Below are 23840 nucleotides of genomic sequence, written 5' to 3' on the forward strand. Positions count from 1 at the left end.
GGCACAGTGCCCCACACTCCCCACAGCTAAAGCACTCAGCGGAGACCAGGGAGAAATCCTCTAGATGGCGGCGTACAGACAGATCGCAGGCTGAGCACAGATGGGCTGAAATCGCAGAGAAAGCGTGAGTACCCCCACGAAAGACATTCTCACTCACGCCCACAGAGCAGCTCCTTCCCCGACCGCCAGAGCAAAGTGCCATCTTTGACACTGGCATACGGCCAGACCAGACTGGAACTAAAGCGGGCCTGGGGAAAGCAAGGACAAGGTGGCCATCTTTGAAAAGGGCAAGAGGGACCAATCAGTGAGAGCCAGCTCCGTCCAGGAGAACGCCCCCCTGCCCTGGCCGGAGGCTTGTTCTGGGCTGTGGCTCAAACACTCAGAGTTGCCGGCCCTCCCTGCCAGAATTTCTAAACTAAAACCGAAAGTGGCAAGCAGCTACCAGCGGCATGGAACAACCAGACAGGAGAACAAACAGTTCCTGAGACAGATAATCGGTCCCATCACAGGGGAAGCCCACTCCCAGCCCAAAACAGAGCTGAATTCCATAGTCAGCTCTGCCCAGGCAGCCGCCCGGCCCAGGAGGGAGGAGCCTCCCCCAGGGAAGTGTCTCTCAGCCAGGTAAACAAGGCCAAGGCATCCCGCCCTGCTGAGTCCACAGCCTATTCATAGCCAGGCATTAAAGGCAGCTGCCCCACAGCAGACAGAAGGACCCAAGTCTGTTCACGTCCCCATCTACAGAGGACGCCCAAGGCCTACCTGCAAGCTGTGGGAACCAGAGAGACCCAGGATTTCACTAAAAGGGGAGGAGGGTCAGAACAGATCCACCCCCTGGCAAACTGAAAGCAAGTCAAACCAGCCAAGTGGCAAAATAGACTGCAGACCATCGCAAGGAAACAAAAAACTGGAGAAAGCCCACCCAAACAAGGAAGACTCCTTTTTTTTTTTTTGCAAAACATTTTTTACGTTTTGGTTTTTTTTTTTTCTCATTTCTGAAACATCATTGGTTTTTTGGTTCTCCATTTATACCTGTTTGTTTTATCAAGTTTTTTGTTTGTTTGTTTTTCTTTTTTGGTTGTTCATCTTACCGTATTTTTTCTCTTTTTTAAAATAACTTTTCTCTGTTTTGTGAATTTGTCTTCCAGTATTTTTCTTTATTTCTCTCTTCTCATTCTTTCTTTAAAAATTTACTTTCCTATGAATAACTCCTCTATTCTTTTCTACTAATACTCCATTGACTATCATTGTAACCTTGTTATTTCTACTGATTCTACTCTTCTCCACATTTCCACGTCACTGAAAGTAAACCAAGTCATCACCCCCCATACACTTTACTCTATTCTCTTTACTATCTCTAACTTACCCTCCTGACTTACTTCCAGGATCTCCAGATTCCATTGACCCCTGGTTATTCGATAGAGGGTATCTCTGCTCAAACACAGTGAATCAAAGGGGTTCAAAGACAGAGCCATATAGTCCAAAAAGAACTTAATATAAGAACAAAAATTGCCCATAAGGGTGTAACAGTAAATAAATAAATACCGAATACAGGGGTCAGGAGTGGTTGTTATATCAAAATTGTGTTATTCAGGAACACCAAATCTAACTTTATATACAGGTATACAGGTACCTGTATATAATTGTGAACTAAGATTTACACAGTAGTGCTCGGTAAGGTCTGCTTTGGGTCTTAAACCGTGCTCACGAGTGCTTGTAGATTGGTATTCCCAATCCAAATGGGCAGAAGAAGCACAAGAAAGATGACAAACAATGAAGGCTCATCTCCCACTCAAAACAAGCAGGAAGCAGAGCAATCAATCAAAGACATAGAAGAGAACCCTCAAAATGCTCTACAAAGTCTACTGATAAGAATGTTAAATGAGAAGTTTTAATCTCTTCAGTCAACTATTCTAAAGCGTGAGGAGGCAAACCAAAACTTAATGGAGAATTTCATGGCCTCCACAAATAGAAAGAAAATTGAACTTCAAGAGTCAAACAAAAAGATAGTTACCCAGCTAAAAGATTTGAGAGACAACTCTCAAAACCAAATCAATGGAGGAGGAAGATGGCGCCACCACAGTAGGGAGGCACCCCGACTCGCTCCAACTGAATAGTGAGCTGGGAATTCCAGCACCCAACACCTCTTCAAGAACCCAGCAAAACCAGCAGCCAGAAGCAGTGGAGAAATGCAGGAAACAAAAAGGAGCAAAAAAGAAGAGCTGAAAACCTACACAAAGCCGGAGAATCTCCAGGGCACCCTTCCCCCACCAGCCGACCCTGGCAGGGCCAGGCTGGGAAAGGGGACCCGGCGAATGGCAGACCAACTGCCGAAAACTCACAATGGGAGCACAGATCTGAATAACAGCAGACCTCCCCACACAAACCTACCACGCGTGAAGAGAGTGGAAGAACACCATCCAAGTTCTACAAGCCAACAACATGCAACCTAGGATAAAATATCCAGCAAAGTTGGAGTTCACATTCAAGGGGAAAACCAGATATTTCCATAGCAAAGAGGATCTGAAGGAGTATGTGAATAAAAAACCAGCCCTACAGCGAATTCTAAGAGGGGAATCCCACCCAACAGAAATCGTACAGGACACACAGACAGCAACAGAAAGCAACTACAATAGCCAGAGCCCAACAGAAAGAGCAGCTCACTAAAGACAAGAAAGGAAAAAAAAAAAAGAGGAAAAACAGCACAACAAGAAAATGGAAGAAGAAAAAACACTCTTATCCTTGATCTCTTTGAATATAAATGGTATAAACTCTCCGATAAAGAGGAACAGACTGGCAGAATGGATCCGCAAACAAAAAGTTGCCATCTGCTGTCTACAAGAGACCCACCTTACAGCAAGGGACAAAAACAGGCTCAGAATGAAAGGATGGAGCAAGATCTTCCAAGCAAACGCACCTACCAAAACCGCAGGTGTAGCCATCCTGATCTCAGACAAGCTGGACTTTTCAGTAAAATCAACTCAAAAAGACAAAGAAGGACACTACATTTTACTACAAGGAAAAATCCAGAATCAAGACATCACGGTGATAAATGTATACTCACCAAACAAATGAGGCCCTACATATCAAGCAAATTCTCACAAAACTACAAAACAAGATAGATCCAAACACAATCATAGTGGGAGACTTTAATACCCGACTCTCTCCAAGAGACAGATCCAACACCCAGAGGATCAGCAAGGGAGCTGAAGACCTAAGTAACACCATATCCCAAATGGATCTGACAGATCTATACAGAATCTTCCACCCTACAGAGATCCAATACACCTTCTTCTCAGCAGCCCATGGAACATACTCCAAAATACACCATGTCATGTCCCACACAAAGAACCTCAGCAAATACAAAAGTATTGACGTCATCCCATGCTTTATATCTGACCACAGTGGATTAAAGGTAACCCTCAATAACAACAGTTACCACAGAGGCTATACACATTCTTGGAGGCTAAACCCCACACTGTTATCCAACACTTGGGCCACAGACCAAATTAAAGATGAAATCAACGAATTCATAAGCCACAATGACAATGAAAATACATCACAAAGAAACCTATGGGACACCGCTAAGGCAGTACTGAGGGGCAAGATCATTGCCCTCAGCACGCACATTAAAAGAATGGAAGCAGAGCAGGTGAATAACCTCATGATGAAACTAAAACAAATGGAGAAACAAGAAATGATCGAATCTAAAATGACTAGGAGGAGAGAGATCACAAAGATTAACGAAGAGATAAATCTGATTGAAAATAGAAAGACCATTCAACAAACAAATAAGACTAAAAGGTGGTTCTTTGAGAAAATAAATAAAATTGACAGACCCCTCGCAAGACTACAAAAAAAAGAAGAGAAGAGACTCATATACGTAAAATCAGGGACTCCACCAGAAAAATTACAAGTACACGCGATATTCAATCATAAGGAGCTATTTCCAGAACCTCTACTCAGTAAAAAACAAAAATTTTACAGAAATGGATCAATTCTTAGAGAAGTATAAACTACCCAAACTGAACCAACAAGAAATAAATCAACTAAATAAACCAATAACTTACAGGGAGATACAGGGGGTAATCAAGAACCTCCCAAAAAAGAAAAGACCAGGCCCAGATGGATTCACCAACGAATTCTATAAAAACCTTTAGGGAGGAGCTAATACCAATACTCCTCAAACTCTCCCGCGAAATAGAAACAGAGGGAGAAATCCCAAACTCATTCTATGAAGCTAATATCATACTCATTCCCAAACCAGGCAAAGACCCAACAAAAAAAGAGAACTATAGACCAATATCACTAAGGAACACAGATGCAAAGCTCCTCAACAAAATATTAGTTAACAGGATCCAGAAACTGATCAAGAAAATTATACATCATGACCAAGTAGGTTTCATCCCACAGTCACAAGGATGGTTCAACATCCGTAAATCAATCAATGTAATTCACCACATAAACAGAACTAAAATCAAGAATCACATTGTTATTTCAGTCGATGCCCAAAAAGCCTTTGACAAAATACAACTTCTATACTTATTAAAAGCTCTGGAGAGAACAGGAATAGATGGAACATTCCTCAAAACAATAAAAGCCATATACAACAGATCAACTGCTAGCATCATATTAAATGGAGAGAATCTTAAATCATTGCCCCTAAACTCAGGAACAAGACAAGGATGCCCACTCTCCCCACTTCTTTTCAACATAGTGCTGGAATCTCTAGCCATAGCAATAAGGCAAGAGGAGGACATCAAAGGCATGCACATCAGCAAGGAAGAAATCAAGTTATCCCTATTCACAGACGACATGATCTTATATCTGAAGGACCCAAAAAACTCAGTCCCCAAACTCCTACACCTAATAAACCTTTTTGACAAAGTAGCAGGATACAAAATCAATCCACAAAAGGCAGCAGCTTTTCTGTACACCAGCAATGTACAAACAGAAAAGGAAATTATGGAAACAATTCCATTTACAGTAGCCAAAAATAGAATAAAGTACCTAGGGATCAACTTAACCAAGGACGTGACGGACCTATTTAATGAGAACTTTAAAAATCTAATAAGGGAAATCAAAGAAGACACAGGAGATGGAAAGACCTCCCATGCTCATGGGTAGGCAGAATCAATATAGTGAAAATGGCCATATTGCCCAAATTGTTATACAAATTCAATGCAATCCCTATCAAAATCCCAGTCACATTCTTCACTGAAATAGAGAAACCAATCCATAAATTCATATGGAACAGCAAAAGACCTAGAATAGCCAAAGCAATTCTAGGCAAAAAAAGCAGTGCAGGAGGTATCACAATACCAGACTTCAAGCTCTACTACAGGGACATCATAACAAAAACAGCCTGGTATTGGTATAAAAACAGATCGGAAGATCAATAGATTAGAATTGAAGACCCAGAAATAAAACTGCACTCTTAAAGTCAGGTGATATTCGACAAAGGAGCTAAAGATATCCAATGGAATAAACATAGCCTCTTCATCTACTGGTGCTGGGAGAACTGGGCAGCCATATGCAGAAAACTCAACGTAGACCCAAGCCTATCACCATGAACCAAGATCAACTCAAAATGGATCAAGGACCTCAATATCAGATCTGAATCCTTGAAACTACTGAAGGACAGAGTAGGAAAGATGCTAGAACTAATAGGCACAGGAAGGAACTTCGTGAATATAGTCCCAGGGGCACAACAAATAGGAGAGAGATTCGACAAATGGGACTACTACAAATTAAAAAGTTTATGCACAGTTAAGGGCATAGCCACCAAAACAGAAAGACAGCCAACCATATGGGAAAGGATCTTTACCAGCACAGCAACAGACAAAGGCCTAATATCTGTCATCTACAGAGAACTCAAAACACTAAGCCCATCCAAGCCCAGTAAACCAATTAGGAAATGGGCAAAGGAGCTAAAGAGAGACTTCACAAGAGAAGAAATAAAAATGGCAAAGAAACATATGAGGAAATGTTCAACATCCCTGGTAGTAAAGGAAATGCAAATAAAAACAACCCTGAGATACCACCTCACTCCAGTTAGAATGGCCTATACTCTGAACTCAGGCAACAACAAATGCTGGAGGGGGTGCGGGGAAAGAGGAACCCTTCTCCATTGTTGGTGGGAGTGCAAATTAGTTCAACCACTTTGGAGAACAGTATGGAGGTTCCTCAAAAAGCTCAACATAGACCTACCCTGTGACCCAGCCATACCATTCGTAGGCATCTATCCTGAACAGCAGGTCCCAAGATATCAAAAAGACAGTTGTACTTCCATGTTTATTGCGGCACAATTCACAATAGCCAAAATATGGAAACAACCCAGATGCCCCTCCACAGATGAATGTATCCAAAAAATATGGTACCTCTACACAATGGAATACTACATAGCGAATAGGAATGGTGAAATATTGTTATTCGCAGGGAAATGGTCAGAACTTGAACAAATAATGTTGAGCGAGACAAGCCTAGAACACAGAAAACAAAGGGACATGATCTCACTGATATACGACTGTTAAGAAAGGGTGATGGAGAGACAGTAGAAACCAGGTCTGTGAAACCAAAAACTTCTTGTCAAATGGTATTTCCCACAGGATTGGGGCAGCGACCCAACAGTATGTAACTAAAACCAAACAACTACTCAACATATAAAGGTCAAAAATTGACCTCTCAGTGGAATTCAATAGCCCAAAAGCTATGTATGTACGTTCATATAAGACTACTGTTGACATATTGTCTAATACCGACATTACATTTTAAGCCCTAGCCGAATTTTCTTGGGCTTGGTACGTGGATACTATACATGTTCTTGATACATTGTGTATTGTATATATGTCTACCTGACCTAGAGAAGGGAAAGAAAAACAGAGTGTAAGATAGCACAAGAAATGTACACACTGCCGTACTATGTAACTGTACCCTTTTTGTACAACAACTTGTCAAAAAAATTTGTGTTCAATTAATAAATAAATTAAATTTTAAAAAAATCAATGAAGTAAATGAAGTAAAGAAGTGCATGCAAGACCTAACAGATGAGTACAGCAAGGACATGGAGATCATCAGGAAAGTCCAGTCAGAAGAAAAAGAGATTTGGAATCAAGTAGCTAGCCTACAGTCCCGACTAACTGAAGCAGAGGATAGAATCTCAGGAGCTGAAGATTCCCTAGAATCGATGGAAAAAGATAAAAAATCAATACAAAACCAATCCAATCGACAAAACAGATCACTCCAGGAGAATCAAGATACAATCAGGAAGCCCAATTTAAGGATAATAGGTATTGAGGAAAACCTGGAGAATGAAGTTAATGGAATAGGCAACCTATTTAACAGAATATTAGCCGAGAACTTCACAAATATCCAGAAGGATAGGCCTATACTGATACAAGAAACATTTAGAACCCCAAAACCACCAGACCACAATAGGACATCCCACTAACACATTGTGATCGAAACAGAATCAATAGGGTTCAAGGAAAGAATCCTTAAAGCTGTTAGGGAGAAAAAACAATTACATATAAAGGAAAAGCAATCAGAATTACCCCAGACTTCTCAGCAGAGACCATGAAAGCAAGGAGAGCCTGGAATGAGGTATGCCAAACCCTAAATAAAAATAACTACCAAGCAAGAATAGTTTACCCAGCTAAACTCTCATTCCAACCAAGAATAGTTTACCCAGCTAAACTCTCATTCATAGCCAAAGATCAAATAAAAGTCTTCCACAGTATGGAAAAAATGAAACATTATATCACCACCAAACCAGCTTTACAAAAAATCCTCAAAGATGTACTATACAGGGAAAATAATCAAGATCCCAATGCAGACAGAGAAATGAACCCTAAATAGTAAACCAGAATATCAGATCAAGAAATGGGAAGATTCAGCCGGCCATTCAATGGACAAAGGCCTCATATCTAAAATATATGCAGAACTAAACAAATTACCCTCATCCAAAACAAAACCGCAAAGAACCGATAGCCCCCTCATCATGTGGGCTAAACACTTAAAAAGAGACTTCTCTGATGAGCAAATGAGAATGGCCAAGAGACATATGAAAAAGTGCTCTACATCACTGGCCATAAAAGAAATGCAAATCAAAACAACATTGAGATTCCATCTCACCCCAGTAAGAATGTCCTATATCAAGAAAACTAACAGTAACAATTGCTGGAGGGGATGTGGCCAAAAGGGAACCCTACTTCATTGTTGGTGGGACTGTAAACTGGTTCAGCCACTCTGGCAAGCAAGCGGTATAGAGATTCCTCAGAAGGCTCAACATAGAACTCCCCTATGACCCAGCAGCCCCACTTTTGGGTATCTATCGAAAAGACCACAAACCAAATCACACTAAAGCCACCAGCACAACAATGTTCATCGCAGCACAAACTGTAATAGCTAGAATCTGGAACCAACCCAGATGCTCCTCGGTAGACTAACGGATCAGGAAAATGTGGTACATATACACAATGGAATTTTATGCCTCTATCAGAAAGAATGACATTGCCCCATTGTTGGGGGCTCTCGTGACCCCCTCCCCCCTATCTTCCAGGGGGATGCCTGAATCCCAAACTATGAAAGAACGCTCGGCTTTATCCCTCTCGCCTGCAGAAGGAACAAAGCATGTTCTTATGGACTGCGCTGAGCTGAGGAGAAGGTTGCCGAGACCCCCTCCCCGGTCCCCTCACGTGTCAGGAACGTCGGAGAGAGGCATCAGGGAGATGATTCGATGGTCCATGAGTCTCAGAGGGAGGGGAGAAAAATTTATTATGGTGACAAAGGCGGAAGGAGAAGGACTTGGGGTGACTAGCTGATTGGCTGAGCTGGGCTGCCCATCAGGATGTCATGAAACCTCCTCTGTGGGTGGAGATCACAATCCCCCAAGGGCCAGGCCTCTGCCATTAGACACTTGGCCGAGCTGAGAGGCGGGGACCACTTGCTTCTCTTCGACTGGAAGGTGGGAGGGGTTCCCTCCCACACTGCCCCAGGGCTGGGGGAAGGGCAGCGTGAATCCCCAACACCCCATTTGTAAGGAAATGGAAGGACTTGGAAAAATTCATACTAAGGGAAGTGAGCCAGACCCAAAGAAACATGGACTCTATGGTCTCCCTTGGGAATAATTAGCACAGGTTCAGGCAAGTCACAGCAGAGGATCACTAGAGCCTAAGATGATGCTAAGTGAAATGAACTCCATGTTATGGAAACGATTGTTATATCACAGTTGTAACTACTTTCAACGTGCCATGTGTAACTGTAGCTTCAATTAATGATGATCTTCTTGTATCACCCTCCTGTGGTTGTACCTGCACTATCTCTGTATCTTATCTGAGTATATTGGAAACCGTGTATACTGGTGTTAGAACTAGGAAATTGAAAGGGAATACCAAAATCGAGAGATACAGGGTAAAAAAAGACAAACAACTACAAAGGCCATACTTGCAAAACTGTTTGGTGTAAATGAACTGAACAACTATTGGGAGGGGGAATGGAAAGGGAGAGGGGGGAGGGGGAACAAGGGATGAGGTAACAAACAGTACAAGAAATGTATCCAATGCCTAAAGTATGAAACTGTAACCTCCCTGTAATTCAGTTTGATAACAAAATAAAATACAATTCTTAAGTTTCATTGATTTTTTTTTCTTTTTCTAGTCTCTATTTCATCTTCCTCTCATGTTTCTTAACTGCTTCTTCAACTAACTTTAGGTTCTGTTTTTCCCTTCCTTCCTTCCTTCCTTCCTTCTTTCCTTCCTTCCTTCCTTCCTTCCTTCCTTCCTTCCTTCCTTCCTTCCTTCCTCTTTCTTTCTTTCTTTCTTTCTTTTTCACTTAGCACTATGGACTTCCTTCTCTGAATTACTGCATTTTGATACTATGTTACCATTATCATTTATGGTTGTAGTTTTCTTTTTTATTGCTTCATCTTTTTTATTGCTTCATTGCCATATTATATGAGGGGTTTTTGTTTGTTCTGTTGTGTTTTGATTGTCTTGAATTTGAACCCAGCTAGCAGTGCATTTCCAGCCGCCTGTGCATTTGCTACACTTGAGACCTTTTTACACTTTAATTCTTTTCAAATAGAACTTAATATTTTTTTTCAGACTGGCTTCAATGGTCTTTCTGCTTATGGCCTCCAGCATAGTTAAGACCACAGGTGTCTGCCACCACACACACTTTAGTGATGGAAAGAGGGTCTGGCTAACTTGTCCTGTTGCTCCTCCAACTGGTTTTGAACTGTGATCCTTCCTCCCAAGTAATGAGGATTACAAATCTAAGCCATTATTCCTGGCTGAAATCATGTTCATTTCCATATATTTGTGGCTTTTCTAGTATTATTCTTGTTACTGATTTCAGATTTCATATTATTATGGTCATATACCTAAACTTGACCTTTTAGCCATTGTTTCTATAAATAAGCTTTCTGAACTCTTATCCTTTACAAACCCCTGTTCATAAACATTCATTCTTTTCAGTTTTTCTTTTTTCTCCTCTGACTGAACATTTGCAAATGTCGGATCTTTGAAATCATATGTCCTTTTTTCTGAGTGATTGATTGAGTCTTCTGTTGATAGTTTTCATTGCATTTCTTCATTGACATAACCTGTATGAGGCACCTCAGGGTGCCTTTTCGTAAATCTCTACCCAGACCACAGTCTTGAGTCAGCAGATTTCCTAAACCCAGCTGTGTGCCAGTCCTGTGCTCACTGTCACTTTGCGGCTATGGCTGCTGCTGAATTGGAAAGGGTAAAGTATTAGCACAGAAGAGAGAATTAGAAGAGCATTATTAGAGCATTAGAAGACAGGAAATGGAGTTCAAAGTATATATAGTTCTAAGGTCATTCATTGGGTTGGAAAAGTAGCTGTACCAAGTATTATCAGAATCTTGTGCCTCTGTTCCCTCACCTGAAGGGGACAAGAAGCAAAGACTGTGCTGAGTGTGCCACAGCTTCGTTTTCCTCCTGCACACAGGGAAACCCATGTGTCCTTGTTCCCCTCTATCTATGAGAGACCTAAGTCGATGACAGGAAGTAGACTGTAGGCAAAGTAGTGAGATGCCAGACAGAGGCGTGGCTTCAATAACTCCTACTTGATCTTCCACATACGCTGTCCTCTCTAAGCCCAAGTCTTTGCAATGGTTGAGCCACATGATAAAAGCACCTTAGCACCCAGCTCTTACTTAATGTGAGACAAGCTGTCCAAGGGAGCAACCTAACCAGACAATGTCCATCAGACTGTGTGAGGGCGTGCCACAGGAAATCTCACTGCCTTCTTGGAGTTACTTACTGCAACACTAGCCTGTCTGGGCTAGCATACCACCCTAAAGGTTGCTGGAAGGCGTCAAGATGACATTTTCTCCGTAATAGTCATTCTTATTATCATCATCACCATGAGATTCACAGAGCTCCAAACTAACATGCTAGGGCTGAGCTAGGTGCCAGTGACTCATGCCTATCACCCTAGCTACTCAGGAGGCTGAGATCTGAGGATGGTGGTTCAAAGCCAGCCCAGGCAGAAAAGTCTAGAGGAGACTCTTATCTCCAATTAACCACTCAAAAACCCTAAGAGGTGCTGTGGCTCAAATGGTAGAGTGCTAGCCTTGAGCAAAAGAGGTCAAGGACAATCAATGCCTAGGCCCTGAGTTCAAGCCCAAAAGAGAAAAATGAAAAGGGCTAGGGCTGGGGGGAAATTTGGGGCATGACAGAGATGGTGGGCATGAAAGGTGACAATGGTGGTCAAGAGTTTTGAGAAAAGAAGCTGGGATCAGAGGATCAACATTTGAAGCCAAGTGGGCAGAAAGGTCCATAAAACTCATCAATTAGTCAGCAAAGTAACAAAAGTGGAAGTGTAGCTCAAGTGACAGAGTGTCAGCCTTCAGTGACAAAGCCAAGTGAGCACAAAAAGCCACAAGTTCAAACCCTAGCGCCAGCACCAAAACTTAAAAATACTAATAATTCCGAGAAAGACCATGGACAGGAGGAAGCTCGGCATCTAGGCCTGGTGCCACAGCATGCCATTTCAGAGATCTGGAGGCTGCTGCAGGAGGGTTGTGTGTTCAAGGACAGCCTGGCTGCATGCACAGGGAGATTTTATTGAGAGAGAGAGAGAGAGAGAGAGAGAGAGAGAGAGAGAGAGAGAGAGAGGATGAGAGGGAGAGAAAGTAATGAGAGAAGAACAAAATAACTCGGTAGCACAAAGGAGAGCAAGAACTGTCAGGTGGTGGACACCGTCCCTGTCCCTTTGCCAGTGTCCTTACCCGCAACCTGTGCGGCTCACGAGTGGCCAAGCCCACTGTGCGTGCTGACCGCTGCTGACGGCTCCCCACGCTCCTCCTTCATAGTGTCAAGATCCAGGTGGGGGAACCCGCGCCCGGTCCGGCATACGTCACCATCTGATGGCAAGCTCTTCCCCGAACACTTGCTGGTACTGCTTGAAATGAGTTTCTTTGCATGCCTTCCGGTCACAAGAGCCGAAGGCTGGCAAGGAACAAAGGACAGAGCGCTCTTTGTCTCCGAGGGAACAAAGGACAAATGTGCAGAATGGGACTGGAGGAGCTGCAAAGGGTTTTCCTGTGATACTGCTCTAAGCAGCACAGACATTCCCCAAGGCCTAGGGGCAGCCCCAGGCCACGCCAGGGCATTGCACCTGGGCAACCTGGCCCGCCAGCCCGGGGCGAGGCGGCACTCACCTCCTAGCTGCAGCCCAGGGCCAAGGCGGCCCTTAACTCCTCACAGCAGCCCCTGCAGCCCTCACCTCCTCACAGCAGCCCTGGGGCCGAGGCGGCCCTGCCTCCTCACCACAGCTGGTGCAGGCCCAGGCCTCTGGTGGGGAAGCGTGGCCACTCACAGGTCACTGCCGATGGCTGCTAGGCCCACCAAGGCTGGCTTAGCCAGAAAGCAGTTATAATATTACTGAGCTTGAAGAGTAGTGATAGCTCTTGCTGGAAAATGAATCCCAAACAGGCCAGAATGAACCTCATTTATTATGAAAATCTTGTGGATTAAAAAAATAAACAAAAAGGCTCCCAGGCCTGAGACACAGGAAATAACACAGGAAAAATGAGATCAAGAAAAACAAAATGAGAATGGGTGTGAAATTTGTGCAACTTTATTGTGGTATGTTCTTGCTCCAAAAAGTTCTTCTGTCCAAGTGTTCCCAGTCATCTCCTGGCCCTGATGTTTTCCCAGATGTGTTGTCCCACTCCCCATGGGAGTTTAGGAGCAGTGATTCCCACTGGCTCTCCCTTGCTAACCAAATCCCAACTAACACAGGCACAAATTAAAGCTCAATAGCCCTTCATGCCTTCTTCCTGGAAGGGAAATCCATCTACTTACATGTATCTGTAAATCAAAACTCACTTGCCTATGACATTCCTGCAGACAAGGCAAAATAAACGTCAGCTCCGGTAGGCTGGGATGAGGGCTGAGGGCACAGTGAGATCCAGTTGTACCACTGAGTTTCCAGAGATTCATCAGCCTCAGCCAAAGTCATTGATAGCACAGCCTGATTTCAGAAGTTCACTTGCCCAACTGCTGCTAAAAATACTTCTTTTGAAACAAACACTCAGAGATAAGAAACAAGCATAAAAGGAAATGTCAAATCTGATTGAAAGTTTATCTGTTCAAGACATGCAGTTTATGTTATCTAATGAACTGACAGTAATCAAAAGCACCTCCCATATTATAGTTTACTCCCTTGCAAGGTGTACTATAAAGATGTACTCTCTAAAATGTCTACAAATATTACCCTGATGTACACGTAAACTTCTTTTCTTTTGATTCCTTCCTACTTTCTGTCCTCTCTTATTTCTTTCTGTCTCTTGCTTGCCTTTGATTTTTTTCTTTTTTAATGACAGAAAAAAAATTATTGGAAACTTATTCTGGTGACACTTGCTTTGCGCATGTGATAGTATGAATCCTAACAGTGACTATAGGACTCCTTCTATTGGTCTAATCTGAAAAAGAATTTCCAATGTGAACATTTTTAATAGACTTTACTAAATAGCAATGTTAACTTATTAAATGAAATGTTTTCAGATGTCTAAGTGCTCAATGAGCAGGGCAGATAGACAAGGAGACAGGAAAATTACATTATTTTCAACAAATATCAAAAAGGCAAGGGGCTGGGAATATGGCCTAGTGGTCGAGTGCTTGCCTTGCATACATGAAGCTCTGAGTTCAATTCCCCAGCACCACATATATAGAAAAAGCCAGAAGTGGCCTGTGGCACTCAAGTGGTAGCCTTGAGCAAAAAGAAGCCAGGGAGAGTGGTCAGGCCCTGAGTCCCAAGCCCCAGGACTAGATAGATAGAAAGATAGATGAGTCACAGTGTAGGTGAACAGATGAAAATACATAGTATGAAAAAACAAAAAGCCAGACCCAATCTGAGGAAGAAAACTAAAACGAATCGGCCTCGCTCCACTCCACAAAATTATAAAATTAGGAGATATTGGGGGGAGCTCTCTAAATCTGCCTTCTCCTTTATTTATTTTTGGTGTTGTAGATAGACTGGAGATAAGTGTCCCAGGACTTTCTTGCCCAGGCTGGCTTCAAATGGAGATCCTTAGATCTCAGCCACCTTCTCCTTTGAAATGACAGAAACTCTTCATAGATGGGAATACAAAAAACAAAAGGACAAAGTCAAAAGGAAGTCCTGAAAGTTACCTGTGTTTTGTGTTGGCCTCTCCCATCTTATCCATCCAGAACTCTGATTAAACTAACCTGACCACATGTATTTCTGCCACCCAGAAAGAAGAAAGCCAGCAAGGAACAGCTGCCATTTTGAATATCTAACTCTCCATTTCTTGCATGGACAGCAGGAAATGTTTCTTCCTCTTTTCCTATTTCTTTCTACTTTAACCTTTGCTAAATACTTGCATCTTGTGAGACTCCTTTTTGTGAAACACACTGAAATGATTTTCATGAATGAATCTCAAAGACCTGAGATTTTGCATAGAAATTATTATTTGTCCAATCTCTAAAAGCTTACTCTCCTTTCAATCCATACTAGAAATACATGCACATATAAGCACATTATATTTTATTTTGGAATATCTAAACTAGGTTTCACTGATGGTTTGTTGAGTGCCTCTTCTTGCCTCCTCCCCTGTGTCATCCCCTGAAGGCCTGCATGAGTCTGAGTGCAGGGTGTAGCTGATGCAGTCCTCACAAGGAAGCCCCTCCAGCCTTTGGATTCCTGTCCTGGTGTTTGGGGGCTCATCTTTCCTCTGCCAGCCCTTGGTCCTCCTCATTTGCCCTTGGCTCCTCTGGGCTCCCAGGCAGGATGGAGGCATAGGAAGGGAAGTATGTCCAAAAGAGAAGAGATGTGTCATTACTCAGTACTTTCCTAGAGGAATACTGAGTCTCTTCAGGCTGACAATCTATGGAAAAAGACAATGCCAATGGAAACCAGCTGGATTTATTTAGAAGATTATATGGAACCTTGAGAAAGTCATAGAGAATGTCACTTATTGGGCCCATTTCCATCTTGACAGCCCTGGTCCTCACTGTCCCATAGCCTGGGGGTGACACGTGGCTTCTTACACTGGGGGCTCCATGTTCCCTGAAGAATTGGGACTCCAAAGGGGAAGAGAAGACTGTGTGCTCCAGAAATTGTATATTCTTCCCTCCCACATTTACATGCCCAACAATCCCTTTCTTTGCTATTTCTTCATATTTTCGTCCACAAAACACTATGAAAATTAACCTTCAAATATGCTTTTGGCCAAATAAATTTTTAAATGAAGAAAGTTAGGCTTTTTATTGAAACAGCTCCTAAGATGCATCTGAAGGGAAACTAAGGCTCTGCGGGGCAGCCTCACGCCTCCTGTTCTCCCTGACACCTCTCGGGCTGCCTCTCCGCTGATGGCTGCTGAGCTCTTTGCTCAATAGGAGAGGAGGCTTAGTACTGGTGACAGCTCACTCCTGTAACCCTAACTAGTTAAAAGGCTGAGAGCTGAGGATTCTAGTTCCAAATCAGCCTGGACAGAAAAGACCCTGTGATTCTTATCTCCAATTAACCAGCAAAAAGCCACAAGTGAAGCTGTGGCTCAAGTGGTAGTGTACCAGCCTTGAGCACAGAAACTAAAAGACAGTGCCCAGGTCTTGAGTTTAAGCCCCAGTATTGTCCCCCTACACAAACATGAAAAAAATAGGAGAGAAGAATGATTACATTCTCCACATGACATGGCAGCTAAGACACAGCTCTTTTACATAACTTCTTCAAGTCACAAGTAGTGGAATTTGTGTGGCCACCTGCCTGACTGGAAATCCATATCTGCTGCGCCAGTCCATTTGCAATGGGTCTCTGGGTCACCTGGGCTTGCAAGGCTGGTCTGCGAGCAAATGTTTGTACACCCACGACTATGACTGTAGTTGATGAGTATACGCACATGAACTGTAGTGGACTACATAGAATCGACTCACTTTCATCCGTTATCTGCTTTCACATGTTAACTCATTTTGTGCATGAAATAGAGGCACCAAGTCACAAAGTTAGAAACTACATGTTTTTGCAAAGAAGTGTTATTCTTGTTCAAGAAGTTTCCTCCAAGATCCAGTATTTCTGTGGAGCCTTCTGATATGGTAATATCTATTAGCAATCTCAGAGGCGTGTGACTCAGTGGACCCTTGGTGTCGGGAGCAGTAAAGGGCATTATTTTTGCAGGCATCCTCAGGGACTGACTGGGGTTGGTGGTCTGATTTTTAATACAATTTTCTAGGGTGTACAAGTAAATTGGTTAACTAGAATTTTTTTATTTTTTTATTTTTATTTTTGCCAGTTGTGGGCCTTGGACTCAGGGCCTGAGCACTGTCCCTGGCTTCTTTTTGCTCAAGGCTAGCACTCTACCTCTTGAGCCACAGCACCACTTCTGGCCATTTTCTATATATGTGGTGCTTGGGAATCGAACCCAGGGCTTCATGTATATGAGGCAAGAACTCTTGCCACTAGGCCATATTCCCAGCCTAGGATTTTTTTTTTTTTATTCTTCTCTATTCTAGAATAATCTGGGAACATAGTGTTGCAGAGGCAATGACAGGGCTGAGAGGGGAGGAAGTGAGGGTGCACCGATGGAAGTGATTTGACCTCTCCCAGCCTTGGCTTTCTCATCTCCAGACATCTCCAGAACTCTGTAGGAAATGCTGTATGTGGGGGATGTGTGTGGTCAGAGGTGTGAGTCTTTAAGTCTCCAAATTACTAGCTTTCTGAATGCAAGAAATTCTGAAAGTATTGCAAGGTCATGTTTGCCACACTTGTTTCTCTCCATCCCAGAAATGGAGCTCATCAAGGTCAGGCTGGGGAGAGTCACCATTTCCACTTGATGCTTTATGGTAATTGAATAAAGTTGCATATATTTTACGTGTCTCTGGTGCCCTCTAGTGGCTGGGTGGACAATCTCCAGCCACAGCTATCCATGAAAGCTCACCAGCATTCTTCCCAACTTTGCCTTCCCAGAGGAAAAACTCAGACGCAAAGTACTTCCTCTGTAATTCAGAACACCAAGTCAGCAGGAGTTATGAGATAGAGTTCTTAAAAAGCAACCTAAGAGTGGGGGTGGGAGGGAACAGAATTATTCTCATTACCTACTTACGTAACTAATCCCTCTGAACATCACCTTTACAATGAAAAAAGAATTAGAAGCTTTTTTTTTTATTGGCCCCAATGAGACTTTATTACTAGGGTGATCATTTTCTTCAAGTTTTTTAAATTGTAAAAGTGATGTACAGAGGAGTTCTATAAGTCAGATAGTGATACATTTCTTTATGAACAGTGTCACCTCTCCCTCATTTTCTCCCAGTTTTTCCCTTTCCTATTTCTCTCTCCTAAAAGCTTTTAAAATTTCATTTTGCTTTCAGAGAAAAAAGTCTTTTCTAACTTTCCCAGTGTCTATGCTGAGTTTTTAGAAAATGTCGGTATAATTCAGATACACAGCTCAAACCACACCATCTAGAAAAAGGTAGCTCATGCCAGTAATCCTATCTACTCAGGAGGCTGAAGTCTAAGGGTCCTAGTTGGAAGCCAGCACAGGCAGCAAAGCCTGGGAGACTCTGAACTCCAATTAACTACAAAAACACTGCAAGTGGGAACTATGGCTCAAGTGATAGAATGCCTACCCTTGAGCAAAAACAGCTCAGGGACTGTGCCTAGGCCCTGAGCTCAAGCCCAGGACCAGTGCACGAATGCCCATACACACACACACACACACACACACACATACACACACTCACACACACACAGTGGCAGTCCTCAAACATTCCACAGCCTACACCCAGGACAGATTGTGTTTCCTCATGTCCAAAAACCCTCTAGTCTCTGGTCAACCCTTTTCTGACCCCAGAGCTGATCCTCTGGATGCAGTGCCAACTCTGCTGGCAGCACTGACTTAGCCTGAAGCAGCAAACACATATCTTTCCCAGTTCCCTCTCTGAGTCGGCATTATTGCTAACTACACAAGTCTTCCATTCATTGTCAACTCTGGACACCATTGCCTGAACCCTCATCTTACCTAACCATTGAGACTCCTCCCAATCCATTCTCTCCCACTCACCCCTGCTTTATCTTCTATACTGCACCTTATTTCTCTAGAAAACATACATTAGCATCCAGATATCTTAATTGAAAATGGCCTTGTCCATTTCTTTGGCCTCTTCTCTTTCTTTAGACAGATACTTAATGAACCCTGAGCTCACTCCTTCACTCTCCTATGCTGGCGCATGATCAGCCCTCAGTGTGGATGCCCAGGCCACCCTGCAAGGTCAGCAATGTTGTGGCCCTCCAAGAAGCTCCCCACAAATTCTAGCAGCCCCCACTCTTGAGGCCACACAGTGGTCAGGGGAGATCAGGGGAGGACGACTGCTGTTCTTGTCTCTTTAGCTGCTCCAGAGGAAAACTCCAAGCTTCTTTTTTCTATGTGCCACTGGGTCACCCAGCCTGCAGAAGTATATATGTACTATGTACACGTGGCTCAAGAATGGAAAATCACCATGCTGAGCCTCTTGTTCACTTGCAAATGAAGATGAGGTACCTTTCATGTGAAGTAAAGACTAATAAAGCATTATCTGTAAAGATCCTAGGAGTGCCTAGGATGTGGTAGTTCGTAGAATCGAATTCGATCTATCTATCTATCTATCTATCTATCTATCTCTATCTATCCATCTGTATCTACCTTTCATCTATGCATGCATGCTGCAATCATCCATCTCTCCATGATATGCATATATAGATGAATAAGGGAATTTGATCTTCCTGTAGGAACTGTAGAAGCTCAGAAAATCCTGTGATCTCTGATCTCATGCTGAATCTATGTAATGCCCCCCATGATTCCTTGCACATTCCTTGACTGATTCTTTTAAACCAATGGAAGTATAATCAAGATTGTGGAAAATACTTGCCTATCATTCTTTAGTTTCATCCTGAGAAGGGAAAGCATGTTTTTACGAACAGGCAATCAATCATTCTCCTCCCACCTCCTATAGATTCACTGAGACATAGTCAGCTGAAAAAACAAATAGCATAAGTGAACTGCCCCTTCATCATTTTGTCCCAAAGCGCCTGTGGCTGCACACAGCCCATCTATTCAGAAAGGGGTGTTCTGGAAGAGCCAGACAGACCCAGCCCTCCTTTCCATTTCACAGTTTCATAAAACATTGGCTGGCTGGTTGTCTGGCTTGCTGTCGAGGTTAAAGCAGGGCATGGAGTGGGGGCAGCAAGAAGGAGAAATTAACTAATGTCTCCTGCTGATGAGATGACTTGCTTATGGCCTTAACATAGACAAAGGAATAATGGGAAAGACCTGGCTTGCCAAAAACCCATTAGGCAAATGTAAAAACACAGCATGAAGTCCTACCCTCTAAATATTCTTGCTACAACTAGCCCTACATTAATTGGTGCTCTAGTCACAAAATGACTTCACTTTTCATATTACAGAAAAGGCATAAGAATTTAATTACATTTGTTTAGAAACATGAATACCTCTTTCTACCCACTGTTTCCATGTTAAAGTATTCATAAAAGGGTAAGTTATGCTGTGTGCTGGTGGCTCACACCTGTAATCTGATTTACTCAGGGGGATGAGACCTGGAAGCTCAGTTCGAGGCCAGCCTAGGTGGAAAAGTCCATGAGATTCCATTTCCAATTAACTAGTAAAACAGTAGGCTGAAATGGTGGCTCAAGTGGTGGAGCACCAGTGGGGAGTAAGTGGATGGAGGCAGTACAAGGCCCTGAGTTCAAGCTCCTGTACTGGTAACAGAAAAGAAAAAAAACAAAAAACAAAAAACAAAAAAAAATGAAGGAAAGAGGAAGGAAGGAAGGGAGGAAGGGGGGGAGGGAGGGAGGGAGGGGACAAGTTGAGGAAGTTGTAGGCTATTGCACTCACCTGCAATTCTTCATCATTTTCTTCACTTTCCCTGGAAAACCAAGTCACTCCAAATGGAAAAAAGGAAAATCACCTTTTACCTTTTACTTGTATCAAAAGTACAAATCAAATGGTCAGATTCTAGAGAAATAAAAGGGGACGTGGATAAACAAAGTGATAGACAACTGAATTTAACCATCACCTAAAGTTGCCTAGTGTATATTGTGCAGCATCCTATTCAATTCCAGTGAAATAATTGGGGACCACACAAAAGAAGGATAGAACTATTAGATGTGATCAGATCTGTGTTTTCACAGAAAAGACAACTAAGCTCATGAAGGGGGACCCAGGGCTCACACACACACACCCTTGAGTTAAAAGTACAAAAACATTGTCTTGAATTAAGTATAGTTTAAAAAAATGGGCAGAAGTGTAAAGTGGACAAAAGATGGACTGTTATGTGGTGTTCAGCATTATATGTCAACTTGACTAGGTTATTGTCCCATTACCAAGCACTAATTGAGGTATTGCTCTGAAGGAATTTTGTAGATGTGCTTCCCATCTGTGATCCACTGACTTGAAAACATTCATCCTCAGTTATCCAGGAGGTCCAGCCTTAGAATAGATTGAAGGTTTTCTATGACAGAATTTCACAAGTCCCAACTCTTGCCCCTGAGGATCTGGCCTGCTGTTCTGCAAGTCCACAAGCACTCAAACACATCACTTGCACCAGAAATTCTCTCTCTATATATATACATATATATGCAGATATTATACTATATCATTATATATGTGTGTGTGTATATATATATATATATATATATATACACACACACTACTTGTTTGGTGTTTCTTCTGCTTCTTTGGTGAATCTCTAGTCAATTATATTCAGATTGTAAGAACATAGAAGAGTAGAACATATTGATTTTCATTGAAAAATTTCCAGTGAAAACAAAAAAATCTAAAACAGCCTCCTACAAGTGCTAAGGTCAGTCTCCTGAAAACCCAACTCATCCTAGAAGTTAGTGCTGACCAATGAGCCGCCTACAATGGAGCTCAGATGCTCACCAGTCATTGCAAGCTTGAATTGTAGATTCAGGAATGACCTGGATGGGAATTTGGGGTGGGAGCTCTTCTTACAACAGCTGGCCTATTTCCTTTGCTCAGCCTGGGCAGCCTGACTTGCCCAGAGTCATCATCTCCAGTGTAGCTCAAGCAGAAGTCCCAATAAAGGCTATGCCCATTCTTCTTTAAGTCTGGTATATTTTCTAGTTTCTGGACCCGAGAATACAGAGCTTAAATAATTTCAGTTGTACAAACCCCTCCCCAAAATCTTTGCTATATACAAGCATCCAAAAACTCATTTCAATGCTCTGGTAAATTAGCATGGAGATCTATTCATACAGTCATATGAATAAGACTATTCATGTGTGGTCTTGCGAAGTCTATTCACAATCTTATCAATCCTTACCCTAATGACTTGTTGCAAAGAAAGGCTTAATATCTTTGTCCAAATTTCCTTAGTTAGGGTTTTAAAAAAATAGGAAATTTCTTCACATCTAAATATCTGGGTTCTTTTGGGGAAAAATCAGTGGTATGGCTTATTCACAGATGACATGGGAAGGCCTGATACTGTACTTGCTGCCCAGTTCACTCATGTTCTTCATGACTTCACTGAATCCTGTGCTTTGCTCTAGAAGGAATCCTTTGTTTTTACTTTTTTCCATACTGCATATACTCAGCCTTTTATTACTGCCCTCTTTTCTCATGAAGCTACATTCCTATTTTCATTAAGGTGAGGTAAGTCTTTATCATTATAGTTACTAGGAATACAAGGTTGTTTTTTGTTTTAAATTGACCTGGAATTCTTATGCCGGGATTTAGTTTTTTTTGCTTTGCTTTCACAATTATAAAGGTTCTGATTGATCTGTCCCTAACATGTTATTCCCCAAACTTGTTTCTTTGGTGAGTAGCTGATCATATTCAGATTGTGAGGTCCAGTGAAAAGAAAAAAAAAATCTAAAATAGCATCCTACAAGTGTTAAGTATTAAGGTCAGTTCTAGTTCTGGTACACAATTCTATAGAAAAGCAGGGGCTTGCATAAATACATATACCAACTTATTTGAACACAAAGTCAAAGCCACTTCTGGCAATTTCTTTAAGAACCAAGAGTGAAGAATGATAAATGAGCTCTTCCTCTTGCCTAGGGCCATGCTTACGCAGCTAGCTAGCACTGAAGACTGCCTTTCACAAGTCCACCAGACTCACAGGACTGCAGAATGTGCATTTCCCTACAGGAGTGGAGAAACATTTGCATTCTATGATGTTCAGAATATTGACTGTTTTAAAAGCAGTAATAAACTCAAATGAAACATGGATAACAGACTGAGTACCTCACAAGAGAGGATCCTCCTAGCAAATAGCTAAAATATTGCTCAATTTTATTATTACTAGTGTAAAAATAAGACAAATCAAAACCAAAATAAGATTAAGAGACTTAACAATGCCAACAGTTGACAGAAATGTAGGGCATATTGATGGAAAAAGGGCAACTTCAGGTATAATCAATCACATGAACATTTTTAACAATAACTACTGAAATTGAACACACACAAACCTTACAGCCCAGAAATTCTAGTAATAACTATCTACAGTTACAACAGAAAGGCTGTATGTATATACTAAAAAAAAAAATTGTACAAGGTATGCATACTTCCATTATTCATTACAGCCAAAGATACTAAAAACAGCCCAACTGTCCAACAATGAAAAATGAATCAATGCAGACAATACAACCCTACATAGGAAGGCAACACATCCTGCTGACACAAATGATTTACACAAATACAATGTTGAAGTCACAGACAAAAGACTATGTACTGCGTAATTCCACTGAAGTGAAATTCCAGAGTGACAAAACATCTATGGTATTAGAATTCAGGAGTGGTTACCTGGGAGAGAAGGTAGAGGACTGATTTCAGGAGGCCCAAGGAGTGATCTGGGAAGTGAGTTATTCGTTTTGCTAGTGTTTGTGAGTGTATCCAGGTGTCAATAAGGACTTACTTTACAAAGGTTAGTTCCTTTCTTGCTTTTAAAAAAAATGCTTTCCAGGACTTCAACTCAGTATCTTTAACTTTTTTCTTCTGCAAGTCCTGGGAATTGAACTCAAGGCCTGGGTGCTATCCCTATGCCTCTTCGTGCTCAAGGCTCTACCACTTGAGCCACAGTGCTACTTCTGGCTTTTTCTGAGTTGTTTATTGGAGTCTCACAGACATTTCTGCCAGGCTGGCTTTGAACCTTGGTCCTCAGGTCTCAACTTCCTGAGCAGCTAGAATTACATGTGTAAGCCACCAGCACCTGGCTTTTAACTCTTATTCTATTTGCTCATGGCTTAGACCATGTCTCATGTCTCCAGGCACTTTTCGGCATGGGCTGCTTTCTAACCTGTCAGCAAATCTCAGCCTGAGTATCTAGTATTATAGTGTAAGC

Source organism: Perognathus longimembris, chromosome 11 (assembly GCF_023159225.1).
Source record: "Perognathus longimembris pacificus isolate PPM17 chromosome 11, ASM2315922v1, whole genome shotgun sequence".
Taxonomy (NCBI): domain Eukaryota; kingdom Metazoa; phylum Chordata; class Mammalia; order Rodentia; family Heteromyidae; genus Perognathus; species Perognathus longimembris.